Source organism: Tachysurus fulvidraco, chromosome 21, assembly GCF_022655615.1.
Source record: "Tachysurus fulvidraco isolate hzauxx_2018 chromosome 21, HZAU_PFXX_2.0, whole genome shotgun sequence".
Taxonomy (NCBI): domain Eukaryota; kingdom Metazoa; phylum Chordata; class Actinopteri; order Siluriformes; family Bagridae; genus Tachysurus; species Tachysurus fulvidraco.
Window position 1 is genome coordinate 19,809,308 of NC_062538.1, and position 19,687 is coordinate 19,828,994.

Sequence of the window (19,687 nt, forward strand, 5' to 3'; positions counted from 1 at the left end):
ACTCATAACTACTGCAGCAGGGCCCACTCTAGGGGGACTCCATCCCAGTAGATGCGCGTCCTCAATCAAGGACATACAGTATCACCATTCAGCAGATGTTTCACTTTATTTCCTTAAAACAAACAAACAAACAAACAAACAAACAAACAAACAAAAAATAATCTGATTAAAACAAAGTAAAAAAATAAATCCACCAATTACCACAAAACAAATCCTTAAAACTTAACATGATCTTCAAACAGTTCAAGATTTATGACTTTTTCTTGGAGTTGAACGCACTTTCACTGACATTTTGGTGTATTTGCCATCAATTGCCTTAAGCTTCCTGCTGATAGTAAGTAGTGAGTGAGCCCTGCTTCTTCTCTCCCTAAAGAGAGCAATGCAGCAGAACTTTAAGCTTTAGTTTAATTCATTTCACTCATCACTTCGGCTGTAGAATCTGTTCAAACTGATTAGAAGGAGTCGTCTTTCATGCTAATATTAAGGGAAGGTCGATGCTCTGCTCAAACTCGAAGGTTTTATTTACAAATGTAATTTTTTTTAAGTTGAATAGTAATAAGCATATAAACTGCTTATTATATCATAATAAAGATATATTATATCTTTTGTAAGCAAGAAAGAAATATCACAAGGAAGCAATTCCTTAATATGTAAGATTTAAATTATTTGCGTTATTTTTATTTTTTATTATAGGCATTTCTTTATGGGTTAGAGACATTTTTAGGTAGTGTTATTTTTTAAATATAGATATATATATAAAAATTCATATATTTCATTTTACTATATATGTTTGCTTTGCTACATAATATATATATATCATATATATATACATGTGTGTGTGTGTGTGTGTGTGTGTGTGTGTGTGTGTGTGTGTGTGTGTGTGTGTGTGTGTGTGTGTGTGTGTGTGTGTGTGTGTTTGTATATAAGAAATGCTGATTTTCCTTTCAGAGAACTTCTCTGATCAGCCGGCAAGTCCACTGACTCAAAACTGACTTGTTAAAAGGCTTGGATTGCAGAATCACACTGATCTTTGACCCCAAATAGAGACTTTGAAGAGGTTTTTTCAAGTCTAATCTTAAAAAAATAATCAAAGACAGCTGAAATCAAAGGAAGAGCCTGTCCAGAAGGAATAAATATATGAATTGGTTTAGATACAAAAGAAATTTAATGCTGCAGGTTGGAAATTTGGAATATGATCTGTTCTTCTACCTATAAGACTATAATATAATATAAGTATTTTACAATGAAAACTTAGTGTAAATAAATTTGTAAAATTATTATTATATTATTATTATTATTATTATTATTATTATTATTATTATTATTATTTATTTTTTTTAAACTATTTATAGTCACATTTAATATTGTGGAAACCTGTGACATGAGTCATAGCAGGCATACAGTCAGAGCTGCTGACCAATCAGATTCTGGCATATTGGAAAATAAAAACCAGTATTTTAGTTTACTCTTAGGAAAAATGAAAAATCATATCGAGAAAAAAAACAGGAAGAGAGAGAGAGAGAGAGAGAGAGAGAGAGAGAGAGAGAGAGAGAGAGAGAGAGAGAGAGAGAGCATGCTCATTTGTTCATCATTATACTGCTGTCATCTAAACGTGGTCATAACAACACTTTATCTCTTACTCATATTGCTGATTTTGCTCTCCAGGCACCTGTCCATGTGGATATACATGTATCATCGCTCTTAGAACTAATAGCAAGTGGAGAGAGCTGATGGCTGAGATCCAGCCCGAGGATGCTGAAGAGGCAGTATAGAACATCTCTTAGAATACAATGGCTTTTAGGGTGTACATGCAAATGTGTGTGTGTGTGTGTGTGTGTGTGTGTGTGTGTGTGTGTGTGTGTGTGTGTGTGTGTGTGTATTCACATAATGTCCAGGAACCAACCTGAAGGTCTGCAAAAAAAAAATTAAATAAATAAAAACCGTGTCGAGTGTATGAAAGTGCTTGGTGCAGATCGCCCAGCAGGACGATACATTATTAATGCAGCACACTGCGCATTAGAGATCAAAGCCGTTTGTCGACACTATTCAATAAACCCCAAGCAGCCGTGTCTGGGTTCCAGTTCAAGCCGAGTGTGTGCTGCTGCGTATGTGTGAATGATGCGGATGAAATGAACAGGGAGATTGACGTCCGGGTTTGGAGTCATGCGTCGACTCAGAGCAGTACAAAATCTAGAGGAAGAGCTGTTTTTGTCTATACAAGAATAGCTCTGATTGTGGAAGAATCAATGAGCTAAAGAAGTCAAGGGTTATCTCCGGGTTACGTGTTGATGACGTCTGCGGCTCGTCTGTACAACACCTACAGCAGGAGGATGATTTATTTCGAGATGAGATGGATTCCATCATCCTGGTTATGACAAATATCTATCTATCTATCTATCTATCTATCTATCTATCTATCTATCTATCTATCTATCTATCTATCTATCTATCTATCTATCTATCTATCTATCTATCTATCTATCTACTGTAACACTATGTCTCTTGATCTATCAGTCAATTTTTTTAAATAAAGTCTATCTATCTATTTTCTCTCTCTCTCCCTTTCTCTCTCTCTCTCTCTCTCTCTCTCTCTCTCTCTCTCTCTCTCTCTCTCTGTGTTTTTCATCGATCTGCCTGTCTAATAATGAATATTTCAAACAAACTTTTTCCACTTTATATTAGGAACAGCTGCTAAGCTAATTCATCTCCACTGCTTCTCTTTTATTTCACTCATCCCAAGGCAATCAGAGATTGTACCAGCTCCAGTTGTGTTCCGCATCATGATCATTTCAGACCTTTAGTGAGAAGAGATCAACCTTGTGAGCATCCTGAGGCATTTAGAGATGTACCAGCTCCAGTTGGATTCCGTTTCATGATCATTTCAGACATTTAAAGAGCAGATGCCAACTCCATGTGGTGTTTGAGGACAGCGACCTCCTAATCGACACACGATTCTCAGACTGTATCTGATTGTAGGAAGGACATTATTCATAATAACACTCTCTGGTGTTTATAACAGTTTATAATAATCACATCCTCCAGTGTCACCCAAATGAAGATGAGGTTCACTTTTGTGTCTGGATCCTCTCAAGGTTTCTTCGTCTTCCATCTAAGGGAGTTTGTCCATGAATCAGTCGTCTCAGTCGCCTCAGGCTTGTTCATAAATACAAACACATTTATAATTAAGTCTAATATTAATCAAACTTTTTATTATATTAATCTTTCATAATGATCTATGATTAACAAATGAAACTGAATCGAATTGAACCGTGACTACAGAAATGTAACATGTAAACATTTCTCCCAAAGCCTGGCCGTGGGGTTGTAAAACAGGCCTAAACGCTGTTTATGGCTGCATGTGGTAAAGTCATTTTCCGTGGTTGATTAAATTTGTGGTTTCTTAGGAAAGTAATGAAAGTTCAGAGAGCAATTTTTGCAAGACCAGCACACCACACCGCATGATGAGGACATTCACTGGCTGTAAGAACAGTCTATGTTCACCAAAACAAGTGCTAAGCCCAGTCGTGACCAAAAAAAAAAAAACTCCAGTAAGGAGCTTGATTTAGACTTAACTCGTAAGGATAGATGTGGATAAGCTTAGAGACTTGAGACTTAGACTTATATCTCAGAAAATTGACTTGAACTGATTGCTTGAAGCTTGACTGTGACTTACAGGTCAGAGATTTAAGATTTAGTCTCACATAAGAGTTTTGAGACATAGCTTGAAAACGTGACTTACAGTACATCCCAGAAACTTAGAATTTATCTCTGAATTAACTGTTTAGACTTTAGACTTTAGACTGTTTAGATCTTAAGACTTAACATAGACAGATATCTCAGAAACTCAAGACTTACTCAAGAAACTCAGACTCACTTACTCTGTCTATCTATTGCTAAAAAGCTTGATTTGGACTCAAGTCTCAGGAAAAAAAGAGTTGGACTTACAGTATAGCTCCGAGACTTGAGATTAGACTTGAAATTAAAGCTCAGTTACTAAAAGCTTAAACCCAGACATGTAGCTCAAAGATTCAAAACCTAAGACTCAAGACTAGACTCATGTGTAAGAAGTCTGAGACTTGAAACAGATCAAAAAATTGGACTCACATCTCAGAGAGTTAAGTAAAGGGTTGTCCTTATATTTCAGAAACTTGGAGTCACTTCTTAGACATTTACGTCTTGACTCAGATTTATAGCTCAGAGACTTTAAACATTACTTGGACTTACTGGTCAAAGACCTAAGACTTGGTATGGACTAAGATCAGAGATTTAGAGTTACAGCTTGACGTTGAATGTCATATTAGAGACTTAAAAATAAACTTGGACTCATAGTTCAGAAACATCTTCCCTGCCTCTGACTCACATCTCAGAGGCTTGAGACTTGATTTAAACCTGAAGCTCTGAAACATCAGACTTGACTTGACAGTTGTTTCGTGGTATTGTGCAAAACAAAGTCAAATCAACTGACACAAAGGGATTTACATTTTGTTCTTTGTATTTGTCTCTGTGAACATTATAACCTACTCGTGAGTTTTTGACCGCTGTTCTGTTCTGTGGTGGGAAAGTAGACGGACGTTTGCGACGTACGAGCGGCCGCCGAAGAGCCGCTCTGGCCTGATGATTACAGAGTGGAACAGCACTCGGGCTCAGATAGACGTTTAGCCTGCGGCCCACACTCTGTAATCTAAGACAGACACAACACACTCATTTAAACGCTTCAATTGTCCGCTCTCTCATCTGCCTGTGAGATCCAGCTATTTAATCCCTTTCTTTGCCGTGATTAATAGCTGCCTGACCTTTAACCTTCCCTCATATAAATCTTTGGAGGGTGTTGTGGGTCTCCTAGGCTCTTCATGCTTCAGACCACTGCTACTCTTGATGTCTCAAGACGTACACGCATGTCCGAGCTCTATAGCAGAGCCAATTTTTGAAGAAAGCTCTCATGCCTTGGGGTGTCACCTCTACGATGGCCTCCGTTGAGGTAACAGCCACATCTGTCCTTATAACTCTTGAGGACGTGATGAATGGACTTCAGGCTGTTGGGTTTCTTTTGTAGTGAAAGTATTTAATACATGCTAATCTATAATGCATGTGAAATTCTTTGAAGAGCAAATCAATCATCTTTCTAATGGATCAGAGATTTTTTCCCCCCAGAGATTTTTTTTTTCTCCCAGGTTTGTCATGTTGACATGAAAATTAAACTTGATTTTTTCCCCCCCAAGGATCAGTTACTTTTTAGTTTTTGGTGTGTCTCCTATTTATATCTGCATTAATTTCGGACATCTTCCTTCATCCGTCCGTTCAAAATAATTCATTTTTTCGATTCGATTTCATCTATATCACATCACATGATATGTCAGAAAAAAGAAGCAGTGGCATGAAACAATTGAGCAAGAGGCATTATTCTTTTTGCTAACTAGCCTGAGGGCCAACTTGTGGTCATCAGCAGTGATCTGCGGTTCACATTCTTAACCCGAAGGGGTCAGACGCTGTGCCGAGGGATCACTTCCCTATTTACAGAGGTTACTAGATCTGCTTGTGCAGAAATGGGAACAGAAACGAAACAGGAAATTTTCTGCACTGGAATGCATTTTATGTACAGTCCAGGATAATCAGTTCCTCAAGATTACATGTCTTATGCTGCGTACACACATACAATGACTCGCAGCAATGAGAGCTGCTGACCTCCGGCGGCATTAGCGACAGATGAAGACGTGTCCACATTAGTGAACTTTTTTCACCAACATCACTGAAGTCGGTAGAGCAGAGAACACACGTTGCTCCAAATCTCCTTCCAGAACGTTTCATTTGAGCAGCACAAATGCTGATCTAGAACGATATCGTGCTCACGTTATCACTATGGCAACCAGTAGTTGAAACATGTACCGTTACAGCAAATTGAGCAAACAGTGCCTTTGTGAATAAGTAAGCAGTAGAGCTCTGTTTCCTTCGGCTAGTTGTTCTTATAGGACATGAAATGGAATGGATTAGCAGTGTAGACCAATATTAATACAGTATACAAAGTAACGTTAAAGCATGTTAACATCACTGTTAGAGATATGTGCCTTCAAAAGGCTTCTCTGACAGTCACAGTGCGTTGATGACTATTCAGGTTATAAGGTTTATAAGGTTTTTTATGATAATAATTGAAAAGCCTTTGTCCAAATGCATTACACTGGCATTTTACTGTTAATCGTGCTTTAACTTTTAAGAACTATTATTCCTACATGGCATTTTGCTCATCACTATATCTATCTATCTATCTATCTATCTATCTATCTATCTATCTATCTATCTATCTATCTATCTATCTATCTATCTATCTATCTATCTATCTATCTATCTATCTATCTATCTATCTATCTATCTATCTATCAGACTGTCTCTTGATCCATCTGTCTTTCTGTTAGTTTATTGGTCTTTAATGCTCTTCATCCATTTGTCTATCTATCTATCTATCTATCTATCTATCTATCTATCTATCTATCTATCTATCTATCTATCTATCTATCTATCTATCTATCTATCTATCAGTTTAGTTTACTGGTCTCTCATTTTTTCCAGCTGCCTGTCTATCTATCTATCTATCTGTCTGTCACTTTGTCTGTATTTCTGTCAATATCTGTATTATTAATAAAAATAAATATTGTAGAAATTTGTCTGTCTGTCATTCTGCCTGTCTGTCTGTCTGTCATTTTGTCTGTTATAGCCATAAGGAGTGGGAGCTGTCTGGAATAAGCACAGCTCAGTAGTAAAGTGACAGCAACTCAGAGCGCTGCCTCATTATTTATCTTGGCTAATTAGGGCCCAGTGCTTGCAGTGCAGTTATCAATATTAAAGCTTATATGGCCATCTCTGCCTGTACGACAGCCACGTGATGAGTGAAGTGTGGAACGATGCACCGGAGGGGAGCGTGAGATTCAGCATACATCACTCTTTAAAATCATATTAAAGCCATATTGGCTGTGCTTCATTGGGCCTTGTGATAAATGTGCCACGTCCTGCGTTATTGCCATGGATGGAGCCGAATCTTCAAGACTGTCCGATCTGTAACTGCTCCATATAAAATGCTTTCAGAGATGAGAATTGAAACAGCGCAAAGTAGCACAGGAAAAGAAATATTGCTGGGTCTAATCGGCTACACTCACGCACACACACATTTTGACAATGGGCCTATGTCTGTGTATGTATGTATGTATATATATATATATATATATATATATATATATATATATATATATATATATATATATATATATATATGAAGAGAAAAATTATATATTCATTTGCCCTGACAGGCTTATTTTGCTCTCTGCAGTTTAACTGTATGACTCTGCTGGACCTCAGCTGGATAAACAGATCCTGTGGAGAGAAGTTCTCTTTAGGTACACGCTAGTCTCACCATTTCTTTCACTAAGGGGCCAAAAACAAATGGACTCCCTGGGCTATGGTAAAATTGCATGATGACTTGATTATAGTGCTTTGAGAAAGCCATGGAATATTGCCCTTGTCTGCATGGGGAAATGACGCAGGTTACTGAGAAACACTAGCTGCAATGCGGTTGATGGAAGAGAAATATTTTTACTTACGGGCTCGAAAACATTTTGAGCAAAGAGAACATATTAATTGCATAAGATTGGTTCACATTCAGCTCAATTCAAATGACAAATAATGTTATCAGGTGTGTAGTAAATAAGTACACTATAAGGCCGCTACTTAACTGTCAGGATCAATGTAGGTTTTTTTTTGCAGAGATCTATGGACAACCTGGACGTGTGTGCTTACTTGTTCAATAGCACAACAGTCGAATATTGTTATTTACATCTCTTCTACTCTCCCTTTCTATTTTTCCTAGTCAGGCACCATGACTGAGGAAGTGAGTGCAGCCGTCATAAATCTGGACACTTCCTTCAGCTGTCTTCCACTTCAAGGAGGAACTGCTACATACAGCATCAGCGCTCTCGCCCTAGAGCCCTCGACCCATCCCCCAACACACACACACACACACACACACACACACACACACACACACACACACACACACACACACACACACACACACACACACACACACACACACACACACACAAGTTTGCACAAATGATAAGGAAAAGGATGAGAAGAACAGACAGACAGCTTCGGGACACGCCAGATCCGGTTTCAAGCTTTTTGTTTCCCAAATAAACTGATCTCCACAAATTCCAGCACAAATTACATTAAGAGTTAAAACAATGAATGATCTAGAGCACGATCAAAGGACTAAATGAACACGGAACACCTGAATTCTTTCTGTAGAAATCTACAGGGGAAAGTTTAAAGATGATAAATCACCTCAAGTATGGATTCAGTCATCCTGGAAATCCGCAGTTCTGCATTCCTGTTTAAGAAATCTATGACTAGGGGCATGAGCAGGAATTTTGGACCCCCCTGAAACATTAATGCACTGAAAACATTTTTTGTTCCCCAGGATCTTTTTTCCTGAGCATTCTCATTACATCCCTGGCTGAGACCAAGACGGGAGAGGAAACCTTAGTGTTCTGGGTGCTTGTGCAGCTCTTAGAAGTTGATCTGGGAAACTATAGCGATTGAGAAAATATTTTCGAAATAAAATTAGGATATTCTGTTGTAGAACAAATTCAGGAGAGAAATATTTGAAATCTGTTTAAAACCTCAGAAATTCCCTTTAAAGCATATCACATCTCTACTTGACATTTTAATCAGCTTTCAAAGATAATGTAATAAAAATGTGGAATGTCGAAACTGGGAAAACAATTTTTTTAATGAAAAAAGAACAAGAAAGCTGGTAACAAAAAGCAGAATTGATGACAAATGAAATTTGTTAATTTTGAGGTTCCACACAAACTATACACAAAACTGTATAAAGTAGATGGTTGACAGTCTTGTATCTTGTATTTCACTTGAGAACCTTACGGTGTTGATGATAGCGAGCGAGATAATTATTTTTGCCCATAAAATAAAGAGTGAAAAAAAAAACAAACAAGAAAAAGATATATTGATATAAAAAGTACCTGTTTCTGCAATATTCTACTGTATTTTATAAAAAAAAAATAAAAAAATTACGGCTCAGCGATGCAAATTCCTACATTGGAAAGAACTACAGCACCGGTGTGATGTTCAGCTTGAACAAATATTTCACGCTCGAAATATTTCACGCAAAATAAAAAAGGAAAAAAGAAACCACTAATGCAGGACCTTTATTCTATAAAGGTCCTACATTCTTCATTCCCCTGGAACTTTTTTCATCAATACAGGGTAACATTTCAGAGAAAGTCTATAGAGTACAGTTGTGAAAGCACATATTTCTTTTTAAATGACACAACCTTCCTCTTCTGTGACATAGAGAAAAGTTTTCAAAGGCTTTCCACGGTACAGAAGAGTCCTCCAAGACAAGTGTAAAAACAACCATCACACAATGCCGATTGCAGCACGTGGAACAAATTTTTCGACGGGGAAAGGAGGGGTGGCTGTCTGAGACGCTGGGAATCAAGATGTGTTGTCATTGAAATGCATAAATGCATCTGTGAAATCCGGGATCAAAGAAACTCACGGCTGCCAGTCAAACCGCAGTCCTGCCATGAACTCAGACGAGGAGCTACAAAGAAACCTCGCCTCTTCTGCGACCTGCACTGCGCCACACCGTTGGCTTCTCTCTCTTTATTGTCTTTTTCGTTCCTGCATTTTTGCACTTCTAGATTTTGTTTAAAGCAAGCGAGTTGGGTCGTCTGAGGTAATTTATCATTTTATCAGCACATGGAGTCAATATGCCTTTGTGGCTTGTGCTAGCGATCTAGTACAAACGTCTGATACTGCAGCTCAGAGCATGTTAGTAAAAGAAGGTCTACATTTTATGTTCCTGATTGAGAAAGCAGAATGAGATAGAAGTGAGTAAAATTTGACACAAAAAAAACTTTAACAAAAAAAACAAAAACAAAAAAGATTAAGATTAGGACAAATCTCCTCCTGACCAATCCATCAGTGAGAGCAGTTTTAAGATTTGAAATATTCCTAAATACATATACATCAATAAAACCCCCTCACATTTCCTGAGACATTAACCGTTTTATGTGTTAAGTCGCTACACAGACGTCGGGCACTGCTAGCCCCGCTCTGTCGCCTTCACTTCGTTCAAAACAATGATGTCATGCAACTTTTTAACATTTCCAGAAGGCATGTCACGAAACAACTGCCCTCTATATGTCAACACCCACCCCACACACTCACACACCTTAACAAATCTGTTCCTCACAGATTTCTCTACACATTCAGAGGTGTCTACATTCATTATATCATATGAGTAAACAGTGAGAGGAAATCCTGCCGTGTGAAAACATCCTGGAAACTGTCTGTTTGGAGACTGCAGATTGGTTACATGTTGACTCAGAGACACAATCTTCAAATGTTTCTGATTAGACATCAGAAATATCCTGTCAGATTAGCTTCTGATAGCTGTCTAGCTAGAAGTAGCAGTGTTAATAAACGACAGTGAGGATGACTCATTGATTCACATTCCTACACTGAATTTCTCTCAAGTTAGTTCATGTTAGCTAGCGTGTTAGAAGATTTTGAACATTTTTAAAGTTAAAGTGTTAAAGTTATTAGAAGTAAAGTTTTAACATGTATTAATTCTCTCAGGAATCCTGCAGGTCCAAAAATTAATGTTGTAGCTTAAAATCTTCTCAGAAATTCTTTCAGGTTCGATCGTGTTAGCTATTTGGTAATGTTCATAATGAAAACTGTAAATGAACATTAAAAATCCTGTCAGAATGCTGGTTCATTTTAGCTAGTTAGCTAATGTTAGCAGGGAATATTATCAACATTTATGACTATAATCTAAAAATCCTGTCAGAAATGCCATCAGGTAAACGTAAACGTAAAAAGTTTAGTATTAATAAACATCTATAAATACCACACAAAATCCTCTCAGAAACGTCCTTACTTCATGTCAGCCAACTAGCTAGCAAACCAACTCAAAGATCTCAGAAATGTGATCATATTAACTCACATTAGGTTGATGGCTATTGTCAGTAGTAAATGTTATATGTCTTAAACTACCTGACCTAACTGAGAGCAGTTGAATACAATGAAGCACACAGTAGGAGTGCTGGGAAGATTTCAGTCACCAATCCTTCTGTAAATGCTTATTTCACTTCTAAAAACTGGACTCAGTGTGTGATTGTTCGTGTGCTGACTGAGGGCTCGACTCAACCCGCCATGCCAGTCTGACATCCCTCCCCACTGGTACAGATAAACGTCTGTCACATGAATCTCAATGCAGGATCTTAAACCCAGTTTGATTGATAACGTAGAAGCGAAGAGTCATGCTCCTGAGTCACACACATGCAAACACACAGAGCAGAGTCCTCGGTGTACTACATCTGTTCTACATTAGCATCTCCCTGAGCTCCTATACACTTTGGCTGTATGATCTCTACATGCTAGAACACACACACACACACACACACACACACACACACACACACACACACACACACACACACACACACACACACACACACACACACACACACACACAAAGATTTAACAGTTTAAACACAAGGATCTAAACGCAATATAACAACATTGATCAATGTTAAAAAAAATCATAGTTTAAGAGCTTTACGGTATTCATTAACTGCCATTTATGAGGAATAATGCTTTGACCTTTGATACATTTGTTTTAATGCAGGTTTAATTAGTAGAATTTTATATATGTACATGTATATGAAAAAATTATTTTTTAAGAAAAAAAGCACAAAAAATTTGTTTGATTTTTTTTTTTGTCTGTTGGAGATTTATGTCTTCATTTATGTCTTAACGTTGAGAAAGATAAAATTGTTTGCAAGGTTTCTCAAAACAAAGCCTTGATTAACAACAATTTAGCACACCCAATGCACTTAACATACCGACCACTCATGTATGCACTCCTTGCTGAATTCTTATCATATTTAAAGTAGTATTTCTCCCTGTCTCTCCTCATTTAATCAGCATTATACTTTAGGTTCAAGCTCAGGTTACTACTGCAGGATTGTCTTTGTTTTTCGAACATCTACAAAAACCTTATTTACACATCGTTTCCTCCCACTACTTTGCACTTGAAGTAATCCGTGCCATTTGTCTTTGTATATCAGCTGTAACACACCCAATATTTGCACAATTTATCTCATTGCACACAGTGTGCAGGAGTAAAATACGTTAAATAAGAAACTGCCTGAATCAAACCTTGGAACTGTTCAACAGAAGATTTCACACCAGCACAAACCTGTACGAACAGACAGAGACTGTCTTTTATGGATCACAAAATATAAAAAAGCAAAAAGATTTCAAAATCTTTTTCGGCCCCAAGGACTCAATCTCAACACGCCAGCCCTTTCCCGGACACTCTGAGAATCAGCAGCAATGTTAACTAGACGTTTTTTCTTCTTCGAAAATATAAAACCTTTCCTTAAATCTGTCAAATTCCATTATTTTTCTTGTCATTTTGTCAGTTCGTGGCCAGCTAACTCTGTCCTCGGGTCAGGGGCAGGCCAGCAAATAGAACAGCAAAGAATACCCCTCCCTGATCACCGCTATCAGTCATATAAGACCCACAAATTTGCCCCTAACTCCAATCTTGAATCCACTCTGCTTCTCGACCCCACTACCTCCAGCCGTGCCCTCTTTGGCCCCTCCACACTGGGAGGGACGCTTCGAGGTCACCCACTCCATTGGAAGAGGCACTTGGCTCTCAGCAGGGGGTCAGCTATCCTTTACAAGAAGCCCTGACATCTGTCTAGTGACTAATAGGTCGACTCCAATGACAAGTACTGATGAGCACCCCTGAGGCACAAGTCCTCGAAAGCCAAGCGGCCACTTTAATAAAGCCTACTCAACCAGCCGAGCTGGTAATAAAGGCTTCAGAGCTAGCCGAGCTACGGCTCCCACCCTGTAATGTCATTTCAGGAGCTGTGTGAGTGCTAAAGGTGCAGCAGATGCAATCAGTCTTCCTTCTTCTTCCTGAGGCGGAAGAAAAATCGCTCAGCCATTAACATAAACACATGGGGAGGCTGACGAAAAGGAACAGGTTGCTAGTGCGTTCTCTCTCTCTCTCTTTCTTTTTTTGCTTTTTTTTCTTTCAATCTTTCTTTCACTCTCCCCCTTTGAGATATCTCAGCTCCTTGAGCCGCCAATGAAGATTCTCATCACTCAGTGCTCCAGATGCAGAGACACAAAGGGACATGGTGAATAGCTAAACACTCTCAGGATAAAACATTAACAAGGCTGCCTGTCGCTCGGAGGGGGATTTTTGTTTCCCTCAAAAGACACCGTGATCACGATCGATCTACTTCACAATTAATCTTCAGGACAGGCTTACTGGGATTTCTATAACCTCGCTGCATTGACACCGGAGAAATTCCCACACCCGGCTCATGATGCAAGAAGCTGACTTTCTCTCTTCCTCTGTTGTATCCCAGAGAAAGAAAATGCTACACAGCAAGACAGTACAAAACCTCTAGACACATAGGTTGATTCAGAAGATGAAACAGCACACACTTGCATTTCTGGTGTCATGACAAATCGAGCAGAAACATTAATTATTCAATTTTCACCAAGACTTGATTACCGTATGTAATGCGATCGGTATCTTGCTGATCCAGCAAACCAATTTGTAATTTGGTTTGTTATTCAAAGAGTTCACGCTTATTATCTATCTGATTATTGTTGTATGAAATAAGGAAATATGGAGAATAGAAACAGGTAAGCAAGAGCTTAATATTTACAGTAATAGAGAGACTACTTTACTTTTTACTTTCATTGTGCTTAAATTTTAGGTCTTTGATTTCCAAATGCACTCATAATTCACCGCTAGACTTTTATGGGGAAAACGTTCAAGAATTTCTTGGCTTGTTTAAGAATTTTGTATTCTTAAATTGTTTTTTTATTATTTTTTTTAAAAGAAGGAATTCTTTGTTGCTGTGCTATGCAGTTGCTCAATCTGGACATGAAATAAGGAAATAAAGGATGAAAGGATATGAGTTAATAGTTACACCAATATTTCATTCCTTAAAGAATTGGTAGTTATTAACTGGGGAACACAGATGTGTAACATCTCAGCTTTTCAAGTTTTTTTTTTTTTTAATTTCAGGACAGATGAGTCCAGATGTAGCATGCCTAATCCGCTGCTTTAAGGAAAATTGGCTCCTTATGCGTTCCCTGGATTGTTAAAGGTGTTTAATGTTGTAGGCTTTTAAATAGGTTCATAAAGCATGGGTCCTAAAGAAACAAACCAGAGAACCTCACAAGAATACATTCATTTTCCTTTCACGGGTCTCAGTGTTGTACTGCATTTGTGTCCCAGACATTTCAAAACTCATAACTCAATGTGCTCCTCCTTGGGTAGTTACAGGTTTTTGGCTTCTTAAAGGGATTCACCTTGGAAGCTTCTTTGATAGGAAAACAATGTTGTAGGGCTCTAAATGGAATCATCAAGCTTTGTTTCTAAAGGAACAAACCAGAGAGCCTCAGGAATTCTCTCTCACTCTCACTCATTTTCTACCGCTTTATCCGAACTACCTCGGGTCACGGGGAGCCTGTTCCTATCTCAGGCGTCATCGGGCATTGAGGCAGGATACACCCTGGACGGAGTGCCAACCCATCGCAGGGCACACACACTCTCATTCACTCACACACACACTACGGACAATTTTCCAGAGATGCCAATCAACCTACCATGCATGTCTTTGGACCGGGGGAGGAAACTGGAGTACCCGGAGGAAACCCCCGAGGCACAGGGAGAACATGCAAACTCCACACACACAAGGCGGAGGCGGGAATCGAACTAACCACTGGCGGTGTGACCACTGGCGGTGTGACCCTTAGTGCTAACCACTAAGCCACCGTGCTATGGAGAAGAGAAAAATGAAATGTGATAAATAGTTTCACTGATAGCTAATTAAATTTGAAACTGTGTAGTTTAACCTGTTGAACACAATCAGTTTCCTTTTACTGTTTCATAATTGTGCTGGGATTTTGCATCAGACATTTTGGAGATCATTACTCATTGGGTTCCTCATACTGTAGGTTCCTTGGATAGTTCATTTTGGAAACTTCTTTGGTAGGAAAACAATTCAGAGATTTATTTTTGATATTCCATGTAGATGTTTGTTCTGCACTTTAAATAACAATTCATTAGGCTTCTCGTGGGGTCCGTAGATAATTACAGATTGTTGGCTTCTTAAATAAGTTCATCTTGGAACCTGCATTTCTACTGAGACCCTTAAAAAATCCTCCAAACTTTATTTGAGCAGTTGTTCCATATATTCCATTTCAGGCCTCAAACTAGGCCTGAAATTGCTTTGTTTTTTTTGTTGTTTTTTTTACTTTATTTATTTGTTCGATGACCAAAAATAACCTCAACATCCCACATGCACTTAGGGACTGAGAATAAGAATATTTAATTCCCAGATAATGAAGTAAAGCGTGTCTTTCCCGAGAGTCCATTTCTGAAAGGGATGTCTGTATCACACAGTTCCCAGCCCTGCTTTTTCCTTGCTTTTGCAGCCTAGGGAATTTGAAATGCAGTTGAAAAAAAAAAAGAATACAAAAGTGTTTTTCTATGAGAAAGCAATTCCAACCTTAACACTAACAGAGAAAAATACTCTTGTCTAAATTTTAGATATCGGCCTGTTCTCAAAATCACACCTTCTTCTATACACCAAGCAGACGTGATAGTTTCGTTTCTGATGGGGTTTCGTGGCGAAGGTGGCAGAACCCAAAAAAAAAAAAAGAGCGAGACCAAAAAAGAAACTTCGCATTTAACGTTTGTATGTGATCTTGTATTTTCTAAGTAAGGTTAAAGGTTTTTGTTCTCCAGTTTATAGATACAGAAAATATTCTAGAAGACACTTGAAAAAAAGCCAAGTGTTTTGACATTACAACGCTTTCCATTTTTTTTCATATATGAGCCTGTTTGTTCCAGTTTCCTAAAAAAAAAAAAAGTCCCTGATGTAAGGAAAGGCTTAGCACTGAGGAAGAGTGCTACCCACACTGGTACTTAAGTACAAAACCTAATCACATTTTCCATGACTGGAATAAAAGCATAACAAAAATTTCTGCCCAGATTCCCCACCCCTTTCTTTCAGCAGTCAATTTACATGGTGCATTTTGAAGGGCAAATCATACAAGATCTCTCCAGTCACATTCATGCCTAGTGTCACTTCAGCAGTACCTCAATACTCAGTCCTTCTTCCCCGATGACGATGGAGAGTTAGGACGCAAGTAACAAGTGAGTTTGTTAGGGCTTACCCATGAGAAACTGACATACAAAAATATTATATATTAATACCCTGAGAATGATATCAACAAGACTCTAAAGAACTAGATTAAACTAAATTGTGGTAAATTGGTGTACTTGGTATTCCTTAATTCCAGGAACAACAATATGTTAATGATAATTGATAGGGGATACTTGGCACAATAAAAGGTTTCTTTTTGAGTACAGGTTTCAAGTAGAACCTTTTTAGAAAGCTAAAACAAGTCGAAGAACAATTGAGGAACGCTCTAATACATCCACAGAACATTTGAGGAACACCCTAAAACATCTACAGAACATTTAAGGAACACCCAAAAACATCCACAGAACATTTGAGGAACACCCTAAAACATCCACAGAACATTTGAAGAACACCCTAAAACATCCACAGAACATTTGAGGAACACCCTAAAACATACACAGAACATTTGAAGAATGCTTTAAAAAATCCAAAGAGCAATTAAGGAACGCTCTAAAACATACAAAGAACACTTGAGGAACGCTATAAAACATCATGCAAGAACAATTGAGAAATGTTCTAAACCATCCAAAGAACATCTGAGGAACCCTACAGAACACTTCAGAAAACCTCTCAGCATACACTCAGAGGTGAAATTCAGCTGCTTAAACGGAAACACATAATAATGCTAAGAATTATTTGCAGATGCTTTACAGATGTTCCTCAACATTAAAAGTAACTGTAAGTGGATAATAATGACATTTTATAATTTTTCTTCCCTACATTGTTGAACCTTAATGGTTTTACTTGAAATAACTAATTCAGCATTAATTATTTTCCTCCATCAATATCATCGCATCAAAACCATAATAAGGCGAGGTCTGTTTTGCTGAGCAGACCAAAGTGCATCTGTTTAACACCCACGCGGTAAATCATACCGCCGTACACCAGGTCTGATAAAAGAGGAGGTGTGTTAGACGGCCATAACTCAGACATCGCAGGCCTCTGTGTTTCATCCCAGCAGGCACGGCGGCTGAAAGCAGGCTTGTCAGTGATGCTGTGCATAATTATCAGCGAGATGAATAGCTCACGCCGCAATGCTCAGATCGATTTTTCTATCTGATGAATGATGGAAGTGATGGCACCCTGTCATCAGCACTCAGCTCAAAAAAAAAAGCCTGATAAATCTCCTGCTCAGTGTAGCCTCCACTTTTAAAAAAAAAAAAGTAGTGAAAAAAAGAAGGGGGGGGGGTATTGTGGAATAAGTGGAGTGGAGTTTTAATCGCGCTTCCTGTTCATGGAGACGGTCCCTCAGACGCTGCCGGTGACTTATAATTATCTGTCTTCTGAAGGATTAAAGACAAGCCGGTTGAGTCATGCTTGGGTCTCAGTTGGATTGTCTATACTGCGTTCCTCAAGAAGATACAAAAAGACATGATGGGAAAGATAAAAGACTCTTAATAAAGGTTCTGTGTAATGAAGCTGAATGTTAGACAGAGAACCCCAGAATAAATAATCCATGTTGCAGTGTTAATGCCCACTTTTTCATGTCTTCTCAGATTAGAATCTAAAGTTTCTTTCATCTGAAAATGAAAAATAAGTGGACCACCAGCATCCAACCAATCAGGACGAAGCACCGTCTTGGCTGTCAATCACGTTGTCTGATGAGCTGATGAGCTTGATTAAAAAATGAGCCAGGAAGAATAAATCCATGATTACATTGCATGCATTTTTTTTTTAAAAACTTTTTATTTTATTCCACCTGACCTTGTTAGAAGGCAGATAAATCTCCTTGGCAGAAAGCGTAAAAATCCCCATATGCCCCTGGTTTCTCATAGCTTCTTCACTTCTTTAAGAAATACCCAAAAGGATAAAGATTAAACTCTCTGTGGTTCTCTGCACTGAAAGTGTAACCCTTCCATCTGCTTTAGGCTTTTTTTCTTCTCCCTTTAGTACAGTAATGTGCACTGGGCATGAGCAGCATACGTGTTTATAATAAGTGTTTCTGTATGTTTGTAGTCTCCTAGAGACACCTTTAATGGCTGCAAATTAGTAAAAACGCACTACATAAAACTAAGCAGCTAAGCAGGAGAACTGTATAACATCATATCCAGGGTAGAGCTTGAGCACTTGAGCATCTGGCCCTGTTTACTTAATTATGTAATTTGCAAAGCACCTGTAGATATCAAGAGAGAGAGCTGCTGTAGAAGCGATGGCTATCAGGGTTGGTTTATCCAGGCGTTAAGGTGAGTGAAGTCCTAAGGCCCGGAGTTTGCGTCTGAGCCTCACAAGCCCGCGCGTCTCCCGTGTCCGAGCAGCGCCGGATGAGGTTCTGTTTGTTTAACCTTTTCTGCGGTTGTAATTTTAGTGCTGCCTGATGCACGGATTTCCACAGAGAAAGCTCTTATATTAACTGCTGGTCCTGGGTTGCTTCAATAGCACTAGATTTAATTAGACCATATCAAACCTGCCGTTCAAGCAGAAAATACTGAGTGCACACAGCCCTGCTGAAATATTCTCAACACTACCCGATGAAAATATTATATTTTTGTTTCAAAACAGGGTAATTATCTGTACAAGCTTTGAACTCATCAAAGAGGACTAATGGATGTTGTGCTATATGAGCTATGCAAGACATGGATTATTTTCTTGGAAATATTTCAACAGTCATGCGGCTAAGGATGTTTATGTCTCCATAAAACACAGGGCACTAAAGACAGTCAATAAAAGGTTATGACCAAAGTGGATCTGAAGTGATGCATGCTCAGTTAATAATAATCATCTGTTGTAACGACAAGCCGTAATAGCCTGGTTTGTTTAGCAGCACAAACCGACGCTCAGCGTTCTGGCGCTCCTCACCCAACAGAATCTGGCTGTGCTCCAGTGGAACGTCGCCTAATACAAAAAGGTCTCCGAAGGCAACAATGTGGTAATTATGTGCTCATTGTTTGGATTTTTAGCACGGCGAACGCGGAAAGGATAAAAAGAAAGTTATGCTATTTTTGTGTTTGTTGATTCCGTGTGGGATGAATGTTTCATATTTTCCCCAATGAGCACAGGAACAAAAACAACAACAGAGAAAATAATATTAACAAACGAGTCGATCGGGCCTTGCGAAACAATCCCACACTTTTCACACCCGATCGTATGCATAATAAGTATTCAGATTTATGAAACACATGAAGATGTATTTAATCAAGTTACTGTATAACCTGAAACTGGACATGTGAGCTTGGAACTTCATGTGAGTCATGCTGTGTGTGTAAACATATAAAAATGGATGAATCAAGCGAATAAATTAGGGGAAAGTGAATGAATCGTAAAAAAAAAAAAAAATAACCAGATGAAAAACACATAAATAGTGAAAAAAAATTAAGGATGAAAATTAGTGAATCGTGTGGGCGAAGAATAATATGTGAACA

At 38.4% G+C, this 19,687-nt stretch overlaps 1 protein-coding gene across 4 annotated transcripts in view; it reads right to left on the minus strand.

Annotated features, from left to right (window-relative positions):
* rxraa (retinoid X receptor, alpha a) overlaps positions 1–19,687 on the minus strand; it is a 147,254-nt gene that overhangs the window by 99,726 nt on the left and 27,841 nt on the right. The window lies entirely within an intron of this gene.